This window comes from Somniosus microcephalus, chromosome 2 (assembly GCF_052327205.1).
Source record: "Somniosus microcephalus isolate GS21.2 chromosome 2, FLI_Smic_1.0, whole genome shotgun sequence".
In the NCBI taxonomy this organism is placed as follows: Eukaryota; Metazoa; Chordata; class Chondrichthyes; order Squaliformes; family Somniosidae; genus Somniosus; species Somniosus microcephalus.
The window spans coordinates 207,188,347-207,210,074 of NC_140988.1; positions in this window are offsets into that span (position 1 = coordinate 207,188,347).

A 21,728-nucleotide genomic window follows, 5' to 3' on the forward strand; every position below is an offset into this window, starting at 1 on the left:
AGGGCAACAAGGCATCTGAGATCAGTGAACAGTGGAACCAACAGTCTATCTCCTTGACTAATGAGATTTAACGATTGAGAAAGAAACAGAGGAGCAATGGAAAAGGAGAGTGAATTAAAGTCAAATCAGGTACAAATTGAAATATAAAGAGAGGGAAAGAAAGATTGGTTTAAGAGAGAGAGAAAAGAGACAGAAAGGAAAAGTAAGATTTAAAAAAAAAGTAAACATTTTTAAATCTCTAAGAAGAATTTAGTACATGCAAGAATGAGGCTGAACAATTTAAATTGTTCTCTATCTGGGCCGGAGAGGTTGATTGGCATTGCATTAATAATTATCACATTGTTAAATTGTACTTACACTTTTAATTACCAGCCCTAACTTTCTGTGACATGTTTAATGGGCAGATAATCTGCAAATCCAGCGAGTTCTTAAAAGTAATGGGGAGGCTAAGGGCAAGATGCCATTTGTTCGAAGCAAACAGTTTAAATTGACCAATAAGTTCTGGAGATTCACAACTCAGGGTGTATCTCTTAATCCCTTGAATTTTCTGACCAATCTGCGCATTAATAGCGACATTTGTCATTATCACACCGTTATTTTTCCAGCAAGATTTGACCCATTGAGTCAAGCAGCTGCCAGGCTATCGTAATACCATCGAAATCTATTTTGATTGAAAGTTTTGAAACCAGAAGCTGCCTGAACCAAGTGAAAATATGGCAAAATGTTGCTGGATTTTCAGTTCATTTCATGTAGTTCCATCACATGTCACTATGGTGGGGCAGGATTCTGTTCAAGTAAGAGCTAACATTGTTATCAAAGGACTGATAATTGAAAACAATATTACTGTTTTTATCTGCTGATTCATCTTTTTGCTTCTGTATAAGTTTACTTCTTAAAGCAAACTTATCAGTAGTTTTTAGCCTGAGCTATGTGGTCTGTTAGCAGGATGTTTTCTGCCAATTCAGAAAGATCAGGAGGAGGTGATGGCCATGCCAAACTATTTCCAGTCCACACCCCTGTGGTATGAGTTCATTGTTTACTGAGTGGCACACTATCCCAGAAATGTTGTGGATGAGATCAAATCTGGCTCCAGAGGAAGCACAGGCTTGCCTATGGAACATTTAACTCACTGAAATGAAGCGCGGCTGATGTGGGGATTTTCTGAGATCACCTTCGTTAACTATTCATAAGGAGCCTCTGGCATGGATTTGTACAGCTTGACTAAAGAGTGCTGAGAAGTAACCCAATGTAGCGTAATAGGCCATTCCCAGCAATCACTAAAATGATGCAAGGTAATAGATACAATGCAAGAGAAGGGGAAAAGTTCTAAATAATAAACCAAGATTTCAATATGCAAGATGGAGGGTGGGAGGGACTTTACATTTTTCAGTAATTTTGATACTGTGCAGAAAATGTCATATTGAGCAGAAAGTCACAGTTGGGCAGAGTTGCTGCTGGTTTCCATTTTGCAATGTGTTTAAAACAGCGATAAACATTTTACATAGAAATATAGAAACATAGAAGATAGGAGCAGGAGTAGGCCATTTGGCCCTTCGAGCCTGCTCCGCCATTCAATGAGATCATGGCTGATCATCCAAATTCAGTACCCTGTCTCTGCCTTCTCCCCATATCCCTTGATCCCTTTAGCCTTAAGAAATATATCCAACTCTTTCTTGAATATATTTAAAGACTTGGCCTCAACCGCCTTCTGTGGTAGAGAATTCCACAGGTTCACCACTCTCTGGGTGAAGAAATTCTTCCTCATCTCTGTCCTAAATGGCTTACCCTTTATCCTTAGACTATGACCCCTGGTTCTGGACTCTCCGACCATCGGGAATATTCTACCTGCATCTAGTTTGTCCAGACCTGTCAGAATTTTATAAGTTTCGATGAGATCCCCTCTCATTCTTCTAAACTCCAGCGAGTATAAGCCCAATCGACCCAATCTCTCCTCATATGTCATTCCTGCCATCCCAGAGATCAGCCTTGTGAATCTTCGCTGAACTCCTTCCATGGTAAGAACATCCTTCCTCAGATAAGGTGACCAAAACTGCACACAGTACTCAAGGCGTGGTCTCACCAAGGCCCTGTACAACTGCAGCAGGACATCGTTGCTCCTGTACTCAAACCCTTTTGCTATGAAGGCCAACATACCATTTGCCTTCTTCACCGCCTGCTGCACCTGCATGCTTACCTTCAGCGACTGGTGCACAAGGACACCCAGGTCTCGTTGCACTTCCCCTTCTCCCAATCTATTGCCATTCAGATAATAGTCTGCCTTTCTGTTTTTGACACCAAAGTGGATAACCTCGCTTTTATCCACATTATATTGCATCTGCCACGCTTCTGCCCAATCACCCAACCTGTCCAAATCATCCTGGAGTTTCTCGGTATCCTCCTCGCAGCACACACGCCCACCCAGCTTTGTGTCATCTGCAAACTTGGAGATATTACATCTAGTTCCCTTATCTAGGTCATTAATATATATTATGAATAGCTGGGGTCCAAGGACTGATCCCTGCGGTACCCCACTAGTCACTGCCTGCCACTCAGAAAAAGACCCGTTAATTCCTCCTCTCTGTTTTCTGTCTGCCAACCAGTTCTCTATCCAAGTCAATACCTTGCCCGCAATCCCATGTGCCTTAACTTTACATGCTAATCTCTTATGCGGGACCTTATCGAAAGCCTTTTGAAAGTCCAAATACACCACATCCACTGGTTCTCCCTTATCTATTTTCCCAGTTACATCCTCAAAAAATTCCAGCAGATTAGTCAAGCACGATTTACCTTTTGTAAATCCATGTTGACTTTGTCCGATCCTGTCACTGTTTTCCAAGTGCTCAGCTATTACATCCTTTATAATGGACTCTAGCATTTTCCCCACTACCGATGTCAGGCTTACCAGTCTGTAATTCCCCGCTTTCTCTCTACCACCCTTTTTGAATAGTGGGGTAACATTAGCTACCCTCCAATCCATGGGTACAGTTCCAGATTCCAGCAAATTTTGGAAGATGATCAGCAATGCATCTACTATTTCTAGGGCCACTTCCTTAAGTACCCTAGGATGTAGATTATCAGGCCCTGGGGATTTATCGGCCTTCAATCCCATCAATTTCCCTAACACCATTTCCCTACAAATACTGATTTCTTTCAGTTCCTCCCTCTCATCAGACCCTATGCTCTCCAACACCTCTGGGAGGTTATTTGTGTCCTGCTTTGTGAAGACAGAACCAAAATATGCATTTAATTGGTCTGCCATTTCTTTGTTCCCCATTATAACTTCCCCTGCTTCTGACTGCAAGGGACCTACACTTGACTTCACCAATCTTTTTCTCTTCACATATCTGTAAAGCTCTTACAGTCAGTTTTTATGTTCCCTGAAAGCTTACTTCCATATTCTATTTTCCCCTTCTTAATTAATCCCTTTGTCCTCCTTTGTTGAATCCTAAACTGCTCCCAATCCTCAGGGTTACTGCTTTTTCTGGCCAATTTATATGCCCTCTCCTTGGATCTTATGCTATCCCTAATTTCCACTAGTGGATCTCAGGTAGCAATTAAGGCCATAGTTGAACGGGTCCAAATATATTTAGCATTTTATAAACAATTGTGTGGTGTGCACACGGGAGGTATAAGTCACATTCAGAACAGATCCAAACAGGACCCACAGGGTGGCAAACTGGCAGCAGTATCATCCTCTCAGGGAGGACTGAGCCAGTCGGGATGGCAGGGAAAATTTGATTTTTATCCAGTTCAGTTAAAAGAACATTCTATGCAAAGGTGAAAAATGTCACAAACTAGTTTGGCTGATTACTGAATAAATTTGCTAAGTACATAAGTGAGCAAGGAATAGAAGGACATGATGACAGGGTGAAATGAAGTAAGGTGGGAAGAGGCACGTGTGGAGCATAAACACCAGCACAGAGCTGTTGGGCCGAATGGCCTGTTGCTGTGTTGTAAATTTTAAGTAAATTAATGACCCACCACAGGATAGCTTGGCTAATTCTGTTGCCATGATGGCATCCTGATACTACTGTTGCCTCTTAACTCCATCAAAAGCAGATGTAACAGTGTAGATAAGTGAAAAGATGTTGATTTAAATCAGTTTATTGACCCATAATTTGCAGTCAGCAGCAAAGCTAAGGCGCTCACAGAAAGCTGCCCACAAAGAACTCGTGATCTCTGTGGTGAGAAATTTGCCTTTCTCGGCGTGCAATTGGGCGCAGAATTTCCACAGGATTATATATATCCTCAAGGGTCGATTGAAATTTTCAACTCTTAAGACTGAAACAGAATTCAAACACTCAGCCCAAGAGAGTGTTGGTAGAATTATTCATTTAAGGGTAAGCCATTGATTATTTTCAGAAATTGTGCAATTTTAGCTTCATAAACTAACCTACTTGAGGAAGGGATAAAGGAAGTTAAAAAGTAGTTTGGAAAAAATTTGAGCGCTTTTATTAGTTCATTTTATGGAAGTCGTTGGTCCTGATTGCTACTTTTGAGGGAAAAATGTGACTGATTTTTTAAAAATTCGTTCCTGGGATGTGCGCATCACTGGCAAGGCCAGGATTTATTGCCCATCCCTAATTGCCCTTGAGAAGGTGGTGGTGAGTCGCCTTCTTGAACCACTGCAGTTCGTGTGGTGAAGGTACTCCCATAGTGCTGTTAGGGAGGGAATTCCAGGAATTTGACCCAGTGACAATGAAGGAACAGCAATATACTTCCAAGTCAGGGTGGTGTGTGACTTGGAGTGGAACTTGGAGCTGATGGTCATAGAGTTATAGGTCATAACGGCACAGAAGGAGGCCATTCGGCCCATCGAGACCATGCCGGCTCTCTGTGGAGCAATCCAGGCAGTCCCATTCCCCTGCTCTATCCCCGTAACCCTGCAAGTTTATTTCCCTCAATTGCCTATCCAGTCTCCCCTTGAAAACATTGAGTGTCTCCGCTTCCACCATTTCTGTCGGCAGCGACTTCCAGGTCATCACCACTCAGCGCATAAAAAAGTCTTTCCTCAAGTCCCCCCTGTATCTCTTGCCCAAAAACCATAAATTTGTGTCCCCTAGTCCTTGTACCATCAATTAGTGGGAACTGCCTTTCCCCGTCTCGCCTATCCAAACCCATCATAATCTTGTACACCTCTATCAAATCACCCCTCAACCTCCTTTGCTCTAATGAAAACAAATCCAGCTTCTCCAACCTGTCCTTATAGCTTAGGTCCCCCATCCCCAGAACCATTCTGGTAAATCTCCTCTGCATCCTCTCAAGGGCCTTCAAATCCTTCCTAAAGTGTAGTGACCAGAACTGGACACAATACTCCAGTTGTGGCCTAACCAGCACTTTATAAAGGTTCAGCATAACTTCTCTACTTTTGTATTCAATACCTCTATTTATGAAGCCATGGTGTGGAGATGCCGGAGTTGGACTGGGGTGGACAAATGTAAGAAATCACACAACACCAGGTTATAGTCCAACAGCTTTATTTGAAATCACAAGCTTTCGGAGCGCTGCTCCTTCTTCAGGTGAAGAAGGAGCAGCGCTCCGAAAGCTTGTGATTTCAAATAAAGCTGTTGGACTATAACCTGGTGTTGTGTGATTTCTTACATCTATTTATGAAGCCCAAGATCCCATATGCTTTGTTAACCACTCCCTCAATATGTCCTGTCACCCTCAGGGACCTATGCACATTAACTCCCAGGTTCCTTTGTCCCTGCACACTCTTTAAAACTGTGCCATTAAGTGTATATTGCCTCTCCCTGTTCCTTCTGCCAAAATGCATCACCTTACACCTCTGTATTAAATTCCATCTGCCACTTGTCTGCCCATTCTGCTAGCCTTTCTATGTTCTGTTGCAGTCGATTGATATCATCATCACTGTTTGCCACACCCCCAAGTTTGGAGACATCGGCAAATTTAGAAATTCTACTCTGTATTCTAATATCCAGGTCATTTATACATATATCAAAAAAAGCAGTGGCCCCAGCACTCACCCTTAGGGAACACCACTGTCTACCATCCTCCAGTCTGAAAAACAGCCATTTACCATAACTCGCTGTTTTCTGTCCTTAAGCCAATTCCTTATCCAAGCTGCCACTGACCCATCTATTCCATGAGCCTCAATTCTGTTAACCAGCCTTCTATGTGATACTTTGTCAAACGCCTTCCTAAAATCCATGTAGACAACATCCATTGCATTCCCTTCATCAATCTCCCCTGTTACTTCATCAAAAAATTCAATTAGATTAGTTAAACATGATCTGCCTTTTACAAATCCGTGTTGGCTCTCCTTAATTAGCTTAAACCTCTCCAAGTGCCCATTAATTTTTTCCTTGACTAGTGTTTCTAAAACTTTACCCACCACTGATGTTAAATTGACCGAGCTGTAGTTATTGGATTGTCCTTACACCCTTTCTTGAACAATGGTGTCACATTTGCCACTTTCCAATCCCCAGGCACCTCCCCCACATCTAGGGAAGATTGGAAAATTATGGCAAACCCTTCCGCTATCTCCTCCCCCAATTTGGTCTGGTTCTCCCTTGAATAATTCACCTGACATGCATCATACACCCTCTTTTGTTATTTCATCATTTTCTCTATCTCCCTCGTCATCCAAGGAGCCCTTGCTTTCGTTCCCCAACCCTTCCCTCTTGTTGGAATGTACCTAGCCTGTACTTGGAACATCCCCTCCTTAAAGATCATCCATTGTTCTGATACAGTTTTTCCTGTCAGTCTTTGGTTCCATTTTACCCTGGTTAGATCTAGATTGTTCCTTGCTCCTCTCCATTGCTAATCTAAGTCTTATGATACGATGATCACTCGTACCCAAGTGTTCTCCCACTGACACTTGGTCGACCTGGCCCACCTCATTCCCCAGCACCAGATCCAGTAATGCCTCTTTCCTAGTTGGGCCAAGAACATACTGGTCAAGGAAATTCTCCTGAACATATTTCAGAAATTCCTCCCCCTCCTTTCACTTTACCCGAGCATTATCCCAATCGATATTTGGGTAATTAAAGTCCCCCAATATCACCACTCTATAGCTCTTGCATATCTCTGCAATTTCCCTGCAGGTTTGCTCCTCTACCTCCGTCTCACTATTTGGAGGCCTATAGAATACCCCCAATAGCGTGGTCATACCCTTGCCTTTTAACCTCTCTCCTAACTCCCTAAACTCTGCCTGCAGGACCTCATCCCTCTTTCTACCTATGTGATTGGTACTGATATGGACAATGGCCTCTGGCTGTTCACCCTCCTCCCTCAGAATGTCCTGCAGCTGCTCCGTGACGTCCTTGACCCTGGCACCAGGGAGGCAACATACAATCCTGGAGTCACATCTGCGGCCGCAGAAACGCCTGTCTGTTCCCCTAACTATTGAATCCCCTACCACTATTGCTCTTCCACTCTTTTTCCTCCCCCCCGTGCAGCTGAGCCATCCGTGTTGCCGTGGACTTGACTCTGGTTGCACTCCCCAGAGGAACCATCGCCCTCACCAGTACTAAGAACAGAATACTGGTTGGAGAGCGCGATGCACTCCGGGGACTCCTGCACTACCTGCTTGGTCCTCCTCTTCTGTCTGGTGGTCACCCATTCCCTCTCTGCCTGTATACTCTTAAGCTGCGGGGTGACCACCTCTAGAAACATGCTATCTACATAACTCTCAGCCTCGCGGATGCACGGCAGTGACTTCAGCTGTCACTCAAGCTCCGAAACCCGGAGTTCGAGTTGTTGTAGCTGGCGACACTTGCCGCACATGTGGTTGCCAGGCTACGCGAAGCACCCAGGACTTCACACATGGCACAGGATATGCACTCCATGGGACTGAGCTGCCCTGCCATGCCTCTATTTAATAGACTAAGCACTAACCCAGCAGAAATAAACTTAAAACTTAAAAAAATACATTCTCTAACTACTCACCAATCAGCTCCTTCCCTTTTGCCGACGTCACTCTTTTTATGCTGATGTCACTTTTTCAAAAACTGCCTCTGTTGAGTTGCGTCTGCTCCTTTTAACTGCTCCGCTCTCACTGTGCTCCCTCCAGGTCCGCTCATTCCGCTTCCAGGCTCCTGCCGCTCGGACTGCTCCTTTTATCTGCTCCGCTCTCACTGTGCTCCTTCCAGGTCCGCTCATTCCGGTTTCAGGCTCCTGCTGCTCGGGACTGCTCCTTTTATCTGCTCCGCTCTCACTGTGCTCCCTCCAGGTCCGCTCATTCCGCTTTCAGGCTCCTGCCGCTCGGACTGCTCCTTTTATCTGCTCCGCTCTCACTGTGCTCCTTCCAGGTCCGCTCATTCCGCTTTCAGGCTCCTGCCGCTCGGGACTGCTCCTTTTATCTGCTCCGCTCTCGCTGTGCTCCTTCCAGGTCCGCTCATTCCGCTTTCAGGCTCCTGCTGCTTGGGACTGCTCCTTTTATCTGCTCCGCTCTCACTGTGCTCCTTCCAGGTCCGCTCATTCCGCTTTCAGGCTCCTGCTGCTCGGGACTGCTCCTTTTATCTGCTCCGCTCTCACTGTGCTCCTTCCAGGTCCGCTCATTCCGCTTTCAGGCTCCTGCCGCTCGGGACTGCTCCTTTTATCTGCTCCACTCTCACTGTGCTCCTTCCAGGTCCGCTCATTCCGCTTTCAGGCTCCTGCTGCTCGGGACTGCTCCTTTTATCTGCTCCGCTCTCACTGTGCTCCTTCCAGGTCCGCTCATTCCGCTTTCAGGCTCCTGCCGCTCGGGACTGCTCCTTTTATCTGCTCCGCTCTCACTGTGCTCCTTCCAGGTCCGCTCATTCCGCTTTCAGGCTCCTGCCGCTCGGGACTGCTCCTTTTATCTGCTCCGCTCTCACTGTGCTCCTTCCAGGTCCGCTCATTCCGGTTTCAGGCTCCTGCTGCTCGGGACTACCCCTTTTATCTGCTCCGCTCTCGCTGTGCTCTCTCCAGGTCCGTTCCTTCCGTTTTCAGGCTCCTGCCGCTCGGGACTGCTCCTTTTATCTGCTCCACTCTCGCTGTGCTCCCTCCAGGTCTGCTTCTTCTGGTCTCAGGTGTTCCCATGCACCTGCTGTCCTTGTCCTTCTAGGTGGAAGAGTTTGTGGGTTTGGGAGGTGCTGCCGAAGAAGCCTTGGCAAGTTGCTGCAGTGCATCTTGTAGATGATACACACTGCAGCCCCTGTAAGCTGGTGGTGAAGAGAGTGAATGTTTAAGGTGGTGGATGGGCTGCCAAACAAGCGGACTGCTTTGTCTTGGATGGTTTGGAGCTTCTTGAGTGTTGTTGGAGCTGCACTCATCCAGGCAAGTGGAGAGTATTCCATCACACTCTTGACTTGTGCCTTGTAGATGGTGGAAATGCTTTGGGGAGTCAGGAAGTGAGAAACTCCTTGCAAAATACCCAGCCTTTGACCTGCTCTTGTTGCCGCAGTATTTATGTGGTTGGTCCAGTTAAGTTTCTGGTGAATGGTGACCCCCAGGATGTTGATGGTGGGGGATTCAGCGATGGTAATGCCATTGAATGTCATGGGGCATTGGTTAGACTCTCCCTTGTTGGAGATAGTCATTGCCTGGCACTTGTGTGATGTGAATGTTATTAGTCACTTATCAGCCCAAGCCTGAATGTCGTCCAGGTCTTGCTGCATTCGGGCATGGACTGCTTCATTACCTGAGGAGTTGCGAATGGAACTGAACATAGCGGACATCCCCACTACTGACCTTATGATGGAGGAATGGTCATTGATGAAGCAGCCAATGATGGCTGGGCCTTGGACACTGCCCTGAGGAACTCCTGCAGCGATGTACTGGGGCTGTGATGATTGACCTCCAACAACCACAACCATCTTCCTTTATGCTAGGTATGACTCCAGCCAGTGGAGAGTTTTCCCCCTGATTCCCATTGACTTCAGTTTTATTAGGGCTCCTTGATGCCGCTCTCGGTCAAATGCTGCCTTGATGTCAAGGGCAGTCACTCTCACCTCACCTCTGGAATTCAGCCCTTTTGTCCATGTTTGGACCAAGGCTATAATGAGGTGTGGAGCAGAGTGGTACTCAGAGAATTTCCAGAATAAATGATGCTCGAGTTTTGGTGAAATCTTGACAAAGTGTCCCAGAAAGTTTCCTGATGTGCTTCAGAGGTCCTCTTCACAGCTCCAGCAGCAATGAACATGAAATGATGAGTATCCCTTTAATTAATGCTTGAAATTGACATCAACACCATGTTTACTCTCAAACAGCTGGTGGCTGTTAGGAAAGGGAGTTAGGACAAGTGTTATCCACCAAAATGCCACATGCAGCCTCTTTAATGAGCGTTAGCAGGCATTTTAATTGGCAATCAGCCCCTTAACAAGCGGCCATTCCTATGCTTCAACTCATTTACCAAGGTGATGTCTTGCACTAAACGTGAGCTAAACAGACATTTCAGCTCTAGACCTCATCTTGGCCACCTGCTGCTGAAAATCACCCCCTTAGTGTCTGGACCAGGAAGTATATGTTAGAATGTGTAATCTAATGCTAAAACGTGACCAGAAAGCGAAATAAAGAGAGGGAAAGAAAGATGAGATTAAGAGAGAGATAAAAGAGACAGAAAAAAAAACTTTAAAAAAATTAATTACATTTTTTAATTTTTTTAAATCGCCAACAATAATTAAAATCTGAAGGAATGAGACTCCACACTTATAAAAGCTAATTTTCAGTACCAGAGAGGTTATTTGTAGTAATTAAGACTTAACACGTCATTAAAAATTTACTTACACTTGAATGGACAAGCCCTAACCTTTTCTGGCCTGTTTAGTGGGTAACTAGTGGGTAAGTACAGCAACTTCATGCCCTTCCATGTATCTCACTACTGAGATAACGGTATAGCACAGCTTCTGGATGAGCAGGGCAACTCGGAAGTTGCTGTCCAATTTACTCTTTGATAACGGTGAGCGCTGTTAGCCTCACCATTAATTTACCGCAAAATTCGGGCCAATAATTATGTAGATCAATACGTCTACGGTTAAAGAAAATTACAATGTGACAAAACTATGCATCTGCCTAGTGGGCACTGCTATAAGAAAAGCCAAATGAAACATTTATTGTTTTCATGGATAAGATTTGATTGAGTTTTTGTCAACAAATAGCAAACAATTGTTGAATACTTTTCATGAAGATGATACTTCTTTAAAAGTCGGTTTTGTTGTTTTTACAATTAACATATGCAAGTATATTTTCCTCTGCTCGCTAATGCAAATGAAAAAATCTGTCATTATGAAGTGCTTTTTGTTTTGTTAGCCCTCCCTATTTTACACTTGTCCCTACTTTGCTCACATTAGTGATGGTGTACAAACTGAGGATTCATTTTTTCAAAGCTGATACATTACCACATTCACAATTTTTAGAATAGTAAATCACCTTAGTATGCTGCATATGACTTTGTGTGAAGCATCCAGATCTCTGTGCTGTTCTATAAAATGAACTGCTAAGTGTATTATTTGAAGAGAAATGAGATGCAATTCATGTTCACCCAGGTCAGATCCCCCTTGAAATTGTGCTTTGGAAGTCAAATACATTCAATCATTCTCATTGTAGTTTGCATCTAGTGTCTCCGTTGCCTGAAGCCATTTGCTTTTCTGATGTCCCTTCAGTGACACAGCTAATTACGACTCCGAAACACATTGCCATTTAAGATTAGACTATTTTGTGAAGGTATTAAAATGTGACAAATTAACATTGAAATGGTCCAGATGGAACACTACATCATGTTATCCCAAGGAGAATAAAATTAAAAACAGAACACATCCACTCAGACATTAGGTTTTAATGTTGAATTATAATGAGTGTAATGGACTTTCCCAGCTAACACAGTAGAACTGTCTATATTTGTGCAATGGAATGTTGCCAGGGGCATGAGTGCAGAGCCATGAGAAAACAGGTCAATGTTATTCGTGACCAAAATATATATTTCTAAGATTTTTTTTCTCTTGTAATGAATGCAAACTACAATCAACAATGGGATTATGACATCCAGCCCAGCATGTAAAACATAAAGCGGTAACATTTGTGTTTGATGCAGTTGGGGGAGGGGCCTCCTCCCGATCTCCCCCTGTAATTTTGGCAGGAGATCAATAGAAACCGAGGCATAAATGGCCATTTCCGCCAATCTTCCGCAGAAGTTACCATGTAAAATTGGATGAACCACTGGGGAAATTTTACCTTAAGCATGATAAAGTACAGTACAAATATTCCAATGAACCCCAATATCATAAAATGTGGTAGAAATATTCCAATGCACCCCTATTGAAAGAGCTGTATAATGTAGTCCCACACCTCAGCTTTAGTTCTCTTCAAGTACATGTCCAATTGCCTTTTGGAAGTTCTATGGAATCTGATACCACCACCCTTTCAGATAGTACAATCCAGAAATCATTTCTCCCCATTTTCCCTCTAGTTGTTTTGCCAATTATTTTAAATCTATTACCTCTGGTTACTGACCCACTTGCCAGAGGAAACAATTCTCCCTACACGCTCTATCAATACCCCTCATAATTTTGAGTACCTCTTATTAAATCTCCCCTTAACCTTCTCTGTCCCAGGAGAACAATCCCAGCTTATCCAATCTTTCCACAAAAATGAAGTCCATCATCCCTGGTATCATCCTGGTGAACCTCCTCTGTACCCTCTCCAATGCCCTGACATCCTTCCAAAAGTGTGGTGCCCAAAATTGTACACAATACTCCAGCTGAGGCCTAACCAGTGATTTATAAATGTTTAGCATGACTTCCTTGTTTTTGTATTCAATGCCCCTATTTACAAAGTCAAGTATCCCATATGATTTTTTAACTGACTTATCAACTTGCCGTGCCACCTTCAAGCATTTGTGACTATACGCCCCCAGGTCCCTCTCTTCTTGAACCCTCCTCAAAATAGTACCATTTAGATTATAGTGCCTCACTATGTTGTTACTCCCAAAGTGCATCACTTCACACTTATCTGCATTAAATTGCATCTGCCATGTGTCTGTCCATTTCTCCAGTCTATCTATGTCCTCCTGAAGTCTGTTACTATCCTGGTCACTATTTACTATGTTGCCAAGTTTTGTATCATCCGCAAACTTTGAAACTGTGCTCCCTATACCCAAGGTGTGGAGATGCCGGAGTTGGACTGGGGTGGACAAATGTAAAAAGTCACACAACACCAGGTTATAGTCCAACAGCTTTATTTGAAATCACAAGCTTTCGGAGCGCTGCTCCTTCACCTGAAGAAGGAGCAGCGCTCCGAAAGCTTGTGATTTCAAATAAAGCTGTTGGACTATAACCTGGTGTTGTGTGACTTTTTACATTTGTCCACCCCTATACCCAAGTCCAGGTTATTTTATATAACAAGAAAAACAACGGTCCTAATACTGACCCCTAAGGGACCCCACTGCATTCTTCCCTCCAGTCAGAAAAAGCATCCATTCACCACTGCTCTCTGCCTCCTATCCCTTAGCCAATTACGTACCCAAGTTACCACTGTCCATTTAATACCATGTGCTTCTATTCTATGAATAAGTCTGTTATGTGGTACATAGGGTTAAAAATTGGATATAGCCATGAAATGGGCAGTGTTAAGACTAAATGAGGTTAGGCTGCACCACCTGTAAATGGCCTAGGTAGCACAAAAAATGCGTGATCACTCTTCATTAACACGATGACAGCCTTGATTTCAGCACCAAAATTGATGCTCATTGGCATAACGCTCAACCGGTGGACCAATATCGGGGCCAGTCAAGCTTGCCATAGGCTTTTTCTACTATTTAAAGGGGGGGTTCATTGATGCTGCAGCACTTCGTTGTCAGGGTGGTTGGGTTTACAGCTGCCCCGACAACAATCACAACAATGTGAAGGGCAAGCAAGACCTATGTAGAAATCGTGATGGCAGATCCTTGACCAAGGGAGAGAGCCCAGAGATGAAGCTCTAGAGGCACTGGTATTCACGGTGGAGAGGAGGCGGGCAGTCCTATACTCGCAAACTGACAGGAGGCCCTTGTCCTACACATTCCAAACCAAGTGGCAGGAGATTGAGGACCATGTCACAGCCAGCACTGTGGTTCCCCAGGACTCCCACCCAGTGCAGAAAGAAGTTTAACAACGTCACATGGGTGGTCAAGGTGAGTGAAGGTTTCAGTAAATGCCACATACCACCATCTGCACCACGAGCCTCACACACTGCTCAATGCACCACACCCCCAGCACTCTCCTACAAGCAATCTCTACCTCTCACCACTCACACCTCACAATCATAGTTTCACTTCACCCTCACAGCCTTACCACTGCTGCAACACTCACACTCACATCTCACACCTTGCACACACTGACAGCTATTCAACTATGGCAGCCACATCCCCCAAACACATTGCACCACACTCACTCAGACACTTCTCTTTCTCTTGCAGGCCAAGCTGGCACATAATCACTGGGAGCAGCAGCAGACAAGAGGGGGCCAGGCAGACATGCAGGACTTCAGCCAGCTGGAGGAGCGAATACTCCAGATCATTGGGCACCACGTCGTCAATGCTGTGGAAACCAGCGAGGTTGACCCCCCTTAGACACAACAACGATTTGTTCATTCCTAATCCTTCTTCTCACCTCCCACTTCATCCTCAGCCCACAATCTTTTCTCACTTTCAAGACACTCTTGCTGCATGCATGCATTTCTGGCTTCCTCAGCCCCCACCTGCCCCCATCATAAAGCAACGCTTGTGACTTTCTGTTTTCAGATAATCAACAAGCACCCAAGCAGCCTGTCCCTGAGGTCATGGAAGAGAGTGAGGGAGGAGAAGAAGAAGCAAAAGAAGACACAGCATCACTGCACCTGTCACTCGCAGACACCAGCTCAGAAACTGGCACTACGTGAACTTTAGAGGCTAGTGTAGAAGCGGGATCTGCACATTGTGAGGCACCGGGCACGAGTGGGCTGCAGCAAGGCCGGGGGAAAGAGTAGCTCAGGGGCCTTCTACCTAGAGGGCGAGTTCACATGCAGGTTCTGCTGCACAGGGCTCAGATGAGGACCTCGATGGGGAGGCCTTCAAAAGAAGGATGATGGGCATGCATGCCGAATGATAGGTGCAATGGCAAGCCTGCCAGAGAGCATCTCAGCAATGTCAAGGAGCATGGAGGAGTCTACCTCTAACATTGCACGTGGCTTTGCACAGAGCATGGACCCCAGGATTTCCAGCCTGGAAATGATGGTAAACTCCCAGAGAGACCGCGTTGACCCAGATGTGATGGTGTGCATGATGGACGATGTCACAGCTGCCACTGCAGCACAGGTGGAAGCGACCCAATGTCTTAGTGCTGCAGCGGCAGCTCAGACCGCTGTCTTGCAGTCTCAGTTTGAAGCCACCCAGCTCAGACTGCTGCCATCGTGGCTGGGTTTACGAGTGTTGACAGGGGCCTGCAGGGTGTTGCAGCAAGTCAGCAATCTGTCCTCCAACAGACTGCTAGAAATGCTGAGGCACTGCCCCAGGGGAGTGGCAGTGGGTCAGTGGAGCAGGAACCTGCTGCCCTCTCTCAGGATGACAGTATTCCTGTTCCCACCTCTGCCACTCTGCCAGTGCCCTTGCCGCTGTCTGTCAGCCATCCAGCCCAGACTGCTGCCGCCCATGCCGAGGTGGTGCAGTCTCAGCCGGGTCTTCTAGGGCCAGAGCTACTTGAGGTCATCCTGCAAGGCCATCTGAAGACTCCCGCACGTCAAGCGTAGGTCCCTTGCAGTCAGAATCAGGGGAATTTATAATGGGGAGCAAAGAAATGGAAGACCAACTAAATACATATTTTGGTTCTGTCTTCACAAAGGAGGACATAAATAACCTCCCAGAAATACCGTGGAACATAGGGTCTGATGAAAGGGTGGAACTGAAAGATATCAGTATTTGTAGGGAAATGGTGTTAGGAAAATTGATGGGACTGAAGGCCGATAAATCCCCAGGGCCTGATAATCTACATCCCAGGATACTTAAGGAAGTGGCCCTAGAAATAGTAGATGCATTGCTGGTCATCTTCCAGAACTCAATAGACTCTGGAACAGTACCCATGGATTGGAGGGTAGCTAATGTTACCCCACTATTCAAAAAAGGTGGCAGAGAAAAAGCGGGGAATTATAGACCGGTAAGCCTGACATCGGTAGTGGGGAAAATGCTAGAGTCCATTATAAAAGATGTAATAGCAGAGCACTTGGAAAGCAGTGACAGGATCGGACAAAGTCAACATGGATTTACAAAAGGTAAATCATGCTTGACTAATCTACTGGAATTTTTTGAGGATGTAACTGGTAAAATAGATAAGGGAGAACCAGTGGATGTGGTGTATTTGGACTTTCAGAAGGCTTTCGATAAGGTCCCGCATAAGAGGTTAGCGTGCAAAATTAAGGCACATGGTATTGGGGGCAAGGTATTGACTTGGATAGAGAACTGGTTGGCGGACAGAAAGCAAAGAGTTGGAATAAACGGTTCATTTTCCGAGTGGCAGGCAGTGACTAGTGGGGTACCGCAAGGATCCGTCCTAGGACCCCAGCTGTTCACAATATGTATTAATGATCTGGACAAGGGAATTGGATGTAATATCTCCAAATTTGCAGATGACACAAAGCTGGGTGGGATGGTATGCTGTGAGGAGGATGTCATGAAACTCCAGTACGATTTGGACAGGTTGGTGATTGGGCAGAAACATGGCAAATGCACTATAATGTGGATAAATGTGATGTTATCCACTTTGGTGGCAAAAACAGGAAGGCAGATTATTATTTGAATGGCAATAGATTGGGAGAAGGGGAAGTGCAAAGAGACCTAGGTGTTTGATGGGCCTTCAATAACCACAAAACTAGAAGTTATAGACTTAAACAAGTTGGCTTTTAATCACTAAGATCAGAGCTAACATCTCAACACGCCGACTGGTTCACAGGAGTGAGTCATACAGATCCTGGGATCTTTATGTAAGAGAAGTCAGGGGCGGAGCCAAGAGCCAAGACCTGGAACCTCCCAGGTTAGTCGGGAAAGAGGAAGTGAAACTATACACAGTGGGGGAGGGTAATATACATGAGTGCAAAACGAATACAGGATCAAGACAAACAGATTTCATTACATTCACCCCTTCTATAGATTTAGTCCATCGGGGTGATGTTTCTTAAAAGTTGGTATAAGTGAGTCTGTCAGGAGGTTTTGCAGTTCTCAGTGATCAGCGCAAAACCGGTTGGGGTGCCTCTAGGGGAGTGGATTCTGGTTCCTCCGCTGTCCGGGCCTCCGCAGTGTCTTCCAGGTTATCTGCAGTGTCCTCCAGGTTAAAGTTGGGTATTGATACCTCTGGGTGTCCTGTCTCTTTGTAGTGTAGGTCTTCATCGGGTAGTCTCCCATCGTTCTCTCCGCTCCCCGAGGGAGCGAGGTCTTTTATGGAAACAGTGTCCTCTCGCCCGTCAGAGTATTCGATATAGGCGTAAACATACATAGAAACATAGAAGATAGGAGCAGGAGTAGGCCATTCGGCCCTTCGAACCTGCTCCGCCATTCAACGAGATCATGGCCGATCATCCAAACCTTAGCACCTGGTCCCTACACCGACAGCCATCCCAGCCAAGCCCTATCCCCGTAACCCCACGTATTTAATCCCCCCTAACATTAAGGGTCAATTTTTATCATGGCCAATCAACCTAACCTGCACATCTTTGGACTGTGGGAGGAAACCGGAGCACCCGGAGGAAACCCATGCAAACACGGGGAGAATGTGCAAACTCCACACAGACAGTCACCCGAGGCTGGATTTGAACCCGGGTGCCTGGCGCTGTGAGGCAACAGTGCTAACCACTATGCCACCGTGCTGAGGGTTTGCATGGAGGAGCTGTAACTTTTCCACAAGGGGGTCCATTTTATGGCCTCTCACGTGCTTCCGCAATAGTACTGTCCCCGGAGACGTCAGCCACGCGGGTAGAGATATGCCCGAGGTGGATTTCCGGGGGAAAACGAACATCTTTCGTGAGGGGTCGCGTTAGTGGCAGTACATAACAGAGACCTTATGGAGTGGAGTACGTCTGGGAGGACTTCCTGCCAGCGGGAGGTCGGAAGGCCTTTTGACTTTAAAGCTAACGTGGCAGCCTTCCAAACAGTAGCATTCTCCCTTTCCACTTGCCCATTACCCCGGGGGTTGTAGCTAGTGGTTCTGCTAGTGGCTATCCCCTTCGAGAGCAAGAACTGGCGCAGCTCGTCACTCATGAATGACGTCCCCCTATCGCTGTGTATGTAGTTCGGCATGCCAAACATGCAGAATAGATTACAGAGGCACTTGATGACCGTGGCACTGGTCATGTCTGGGCAGGGAATGGCGAAGGGGAAGCGGGAATATTCATCAATGATATTGAGGAAGTATACGTTACGGTCGGCAGAGGGAAGGGGTCCCTTGAAGTCCAGACTTAGGCGCTCGAATGGCCGTGTGGCTTTGATAAGGTGTGCACGGTCAGGCCTGTAGAAACGAGGCTTGCATTCCGCACAGATGCGGCAGGCTCTGATCATTGCCCTGACCTCCTCGATGGAGTGGGGCAGATTGCGGGACTTTATAAAATGGTATAGTCGGGTGGCCCCTGGGTGACAGAGGTCGTTGTGGAGACCCTGTAATTTGTCTGTATGAATGCTGGCACACATTCCCCACGATAGGGCGTCTGGGGGTTCATTAAGAGCTCCCGGCCTGTACATAATATCATAGTCGAACGTGGATAGTTCGATCCTCCACCTGAGTATTTTGTCATTCTTGATTTTCCCCCTTTGTTTGTTATTAAACATGAAAGCCACCGACCGCTGGTCGGTGAGCAGGGTGAAACGTTTGCCGGCTAGGTAGTGTCTCCAGTGCCGCACTGCCTCCACTATAGCCTGTGCCTCCTTCTCGACAGAAGAGTGCCTGATTTCAGGTCCCTGAAGGGTTCAGGAGAAGAAGGCCACAGGTCTCCCAGCCTGATTGAGGGTCACAGCTAAGGCAAAGTCTGACGCATCGCTTTCGACTTGAAAGGGAATGCATTCGTCCACTGCACACACTGCAGCCCTTTCAATGTCCTGTTTAATACTGGTGAAAGCCTCCCGAGCTTCAGCTGATAGTGGGAAGGACGTTGATTTAATGAGGGGTCGGGCCTTATCAGGGTAATTGGGCACCCATTGGGCATAATACGAAAAAGATCCCAGGCACCTTTTTAAAGCTTTGGGATTGTGTGGCAGGGGCAGTTCCTTTAGGGGGCGTAATCGGTCAGGGTCCGGTCCAATTACCCTATCTTCCACCACACAGCCGAGGATACAGAGACGGGTTGTGTTGAAGACACATTTGTCTTCGTTGTAGGTTAGATTCAGCTTTAGGGCAGTTTTTAAAAATCTCGCAAGATTTAGATCGTGGTCTTGCTGGTTGTGCCCGCAGATAGTGACATTGTCCAGATAGGGGTAGGTAGCTTGTAGTTTATTCTCGTCAACCGTGCGGTCCATCTCACGTTGGAAGACCGAGACCCCATTTGTTACCCCGAAGGGCACTCTGAGAAAATGGTAGAGGCGCCCGTTCGCCTCGAAGGCGGTGTATGGGCGGTCCTCCGTTCTAATGGGGAGCTGGTGATACGCTGATTTGAGGTTGATAGTCGAGAAGACTCGGTATTGCGCAATCTGGTTCACCATTTCTGATATGCGGGGTAAAGGGTAGGCGTCCAGCTGGGTGTAAGTATTAACAGTCTGGCTGTAGTCAATTACCATCCGTTTCTTTTCACTATTTTTAACTATGACTACTTGGGCACGCCACTGGCTGGTACTGCATTCAATAATACCTTCCCGCAGGAGTCTGTCCACTTCCGCCTTGATAAAGTGTCTGTCTTCCAGACTGTACCATCTACTTTTGTTCGCTATGGGCCTACAGTTCGGAGCGAGATTAGCGAATAAAGAGGGCGGGCTGATTTTTAAGGTTGATAGGCCACAGACTGTGAGTGGCGGCTGGGACCCGCCATATGCTAGCGTGACACTTTCGTGGTGGCACTGGAAGTCCAGGCCCAAGATTTCATTAACACAGAGTTCTGGCATCACGAGGAGTTTAAAATCCTTGTAGTCCATGCCTTTTACAGTCAGTGTTACCACACAGTAGCCAAAATGTCCGAAGTGTGGGGCTTAGCAGCCATAGCAATTCTGCTCCGTGTAGGGGTTACCGTTAATGAGTGCTGCCGTACCAGGCTAGGGTGGATAAAACTCTCGGTACTCCCACAGTCAATTAAACATTTTGTTAAGTTCCCGTTTACCTGTATGTCCATCATGGATTTTGTCAACGGGTGTGGCCTGGATTGATCCACCGTGATCGAAGCCACTGTTGGGCCCTGGGCGGCCGTTGAGTTGGGAAAAGATGGCAGATCCCAAGATGGTGGCCTGCACAGCACGCACGAGGCGGTGACGGAGTTGGAAATCGGATTCCCCCTGCAGACTTTGCTAAAATGCCCCTTTTTCTTACATTTGAAGCATGTAGCGTCCTTCGCTGGGCATCGTTGTCTGGGGTGCTTGGCTTGGCCGCAGAAGTAGCATTTCAGGCCTCGAGACATTGCCGCTGTAGTAGGACTCCTGGGTGAACTTCTGTGTGGGGACTCCGGCGGCGTAGAGCTGGTCTGAGACCTGGATGGGGAAGATGGCTGATTACAAGATGGCGGCCCCCTCGGCGTGCACGAGGCGGTGAGGGCCGCATGGCCGGAAGAATAAGAGTCAGAGTTTTTCTGGGCCACGTCCAGCGATCGCGCAGTGGCCACTGCCTTTTTTAAGTCCAGGACTTCCTTCTCCAGCAGTCTCTGCCGGATATAATTCGATTTGAGGCCCGTGATGAAGGAATCGTGGACCAATTCGTCAGAGTACACGTTGGCCGTCACGGCCTTGCAGTTACAGTCCCGGACCAGGTCCTTTAGGCCCTGTAAGAAATCGTCCATTGATTCCTCTGGTCGCTGCCTGCGTGTAGCCAGCAGATGTCTGGCGTACACTTCGTTTACCGGCCTCTGGTATTGGGCCTTCAGGATAGTGATGGCCTCTGTGTAAGAGGTGGCGTCCCAGATGAACGAATAAATCCGATGACTTACGCGAGTAGTCAGTAGACTCAGTTTATCTACCTCGCTAGCGGATGAGGCCCCCGCGAAGAGTTCGAAGCATTTGAGCCAGTGTCCAAATTGATTTGATGCTTCAGCAGAATGTGGATCCAAGTCCAGACGCTCTGGTTTTAGGAGTCGATCCATCCTAGTATTCTTTAGTGATTAAAATTGATGGGCCTTCAATAACCACAAAACTAGAAGTTATAGACTTAAACAAGTTGGCTTTTAATCACTAAGATCAGAGCTAACATCTCAACACGCCGACTGGTTCACAGGAATGAGTCATACAGATCCTGGGATCTTTATGTAAGAGAAGTCAGGGGTGGAGCCAAGAGCCAAGACCTGGAACCTCCCAGGTTAGTCGGGAAAGAGGAAGTGAAACTATACACAGTGGGGGAGGGTAATATACATGAGTGCAAAATGAATACAGGATCAAGACAAACAGATTTCATTACAGTGTTCTTGTGCACCAGTCGCTGAAGGTAAGCATGCAGGTGCAGCAGGCGGTTAGAAAGGCAAATGGTATGTTGGCCTTCGTAGCAAGAGGGTTCGAGTACAAGAACAAGGATGTCTTGCTGCAGTTGTACAGGGCCTTGGTGTGACCGCACCTTGAGTATTGTGTGCAGTTTTGGTCACCTTACCTGAGGAAGGACGTTCTTGCCATAGAAACATAGAAGATAGGAGCA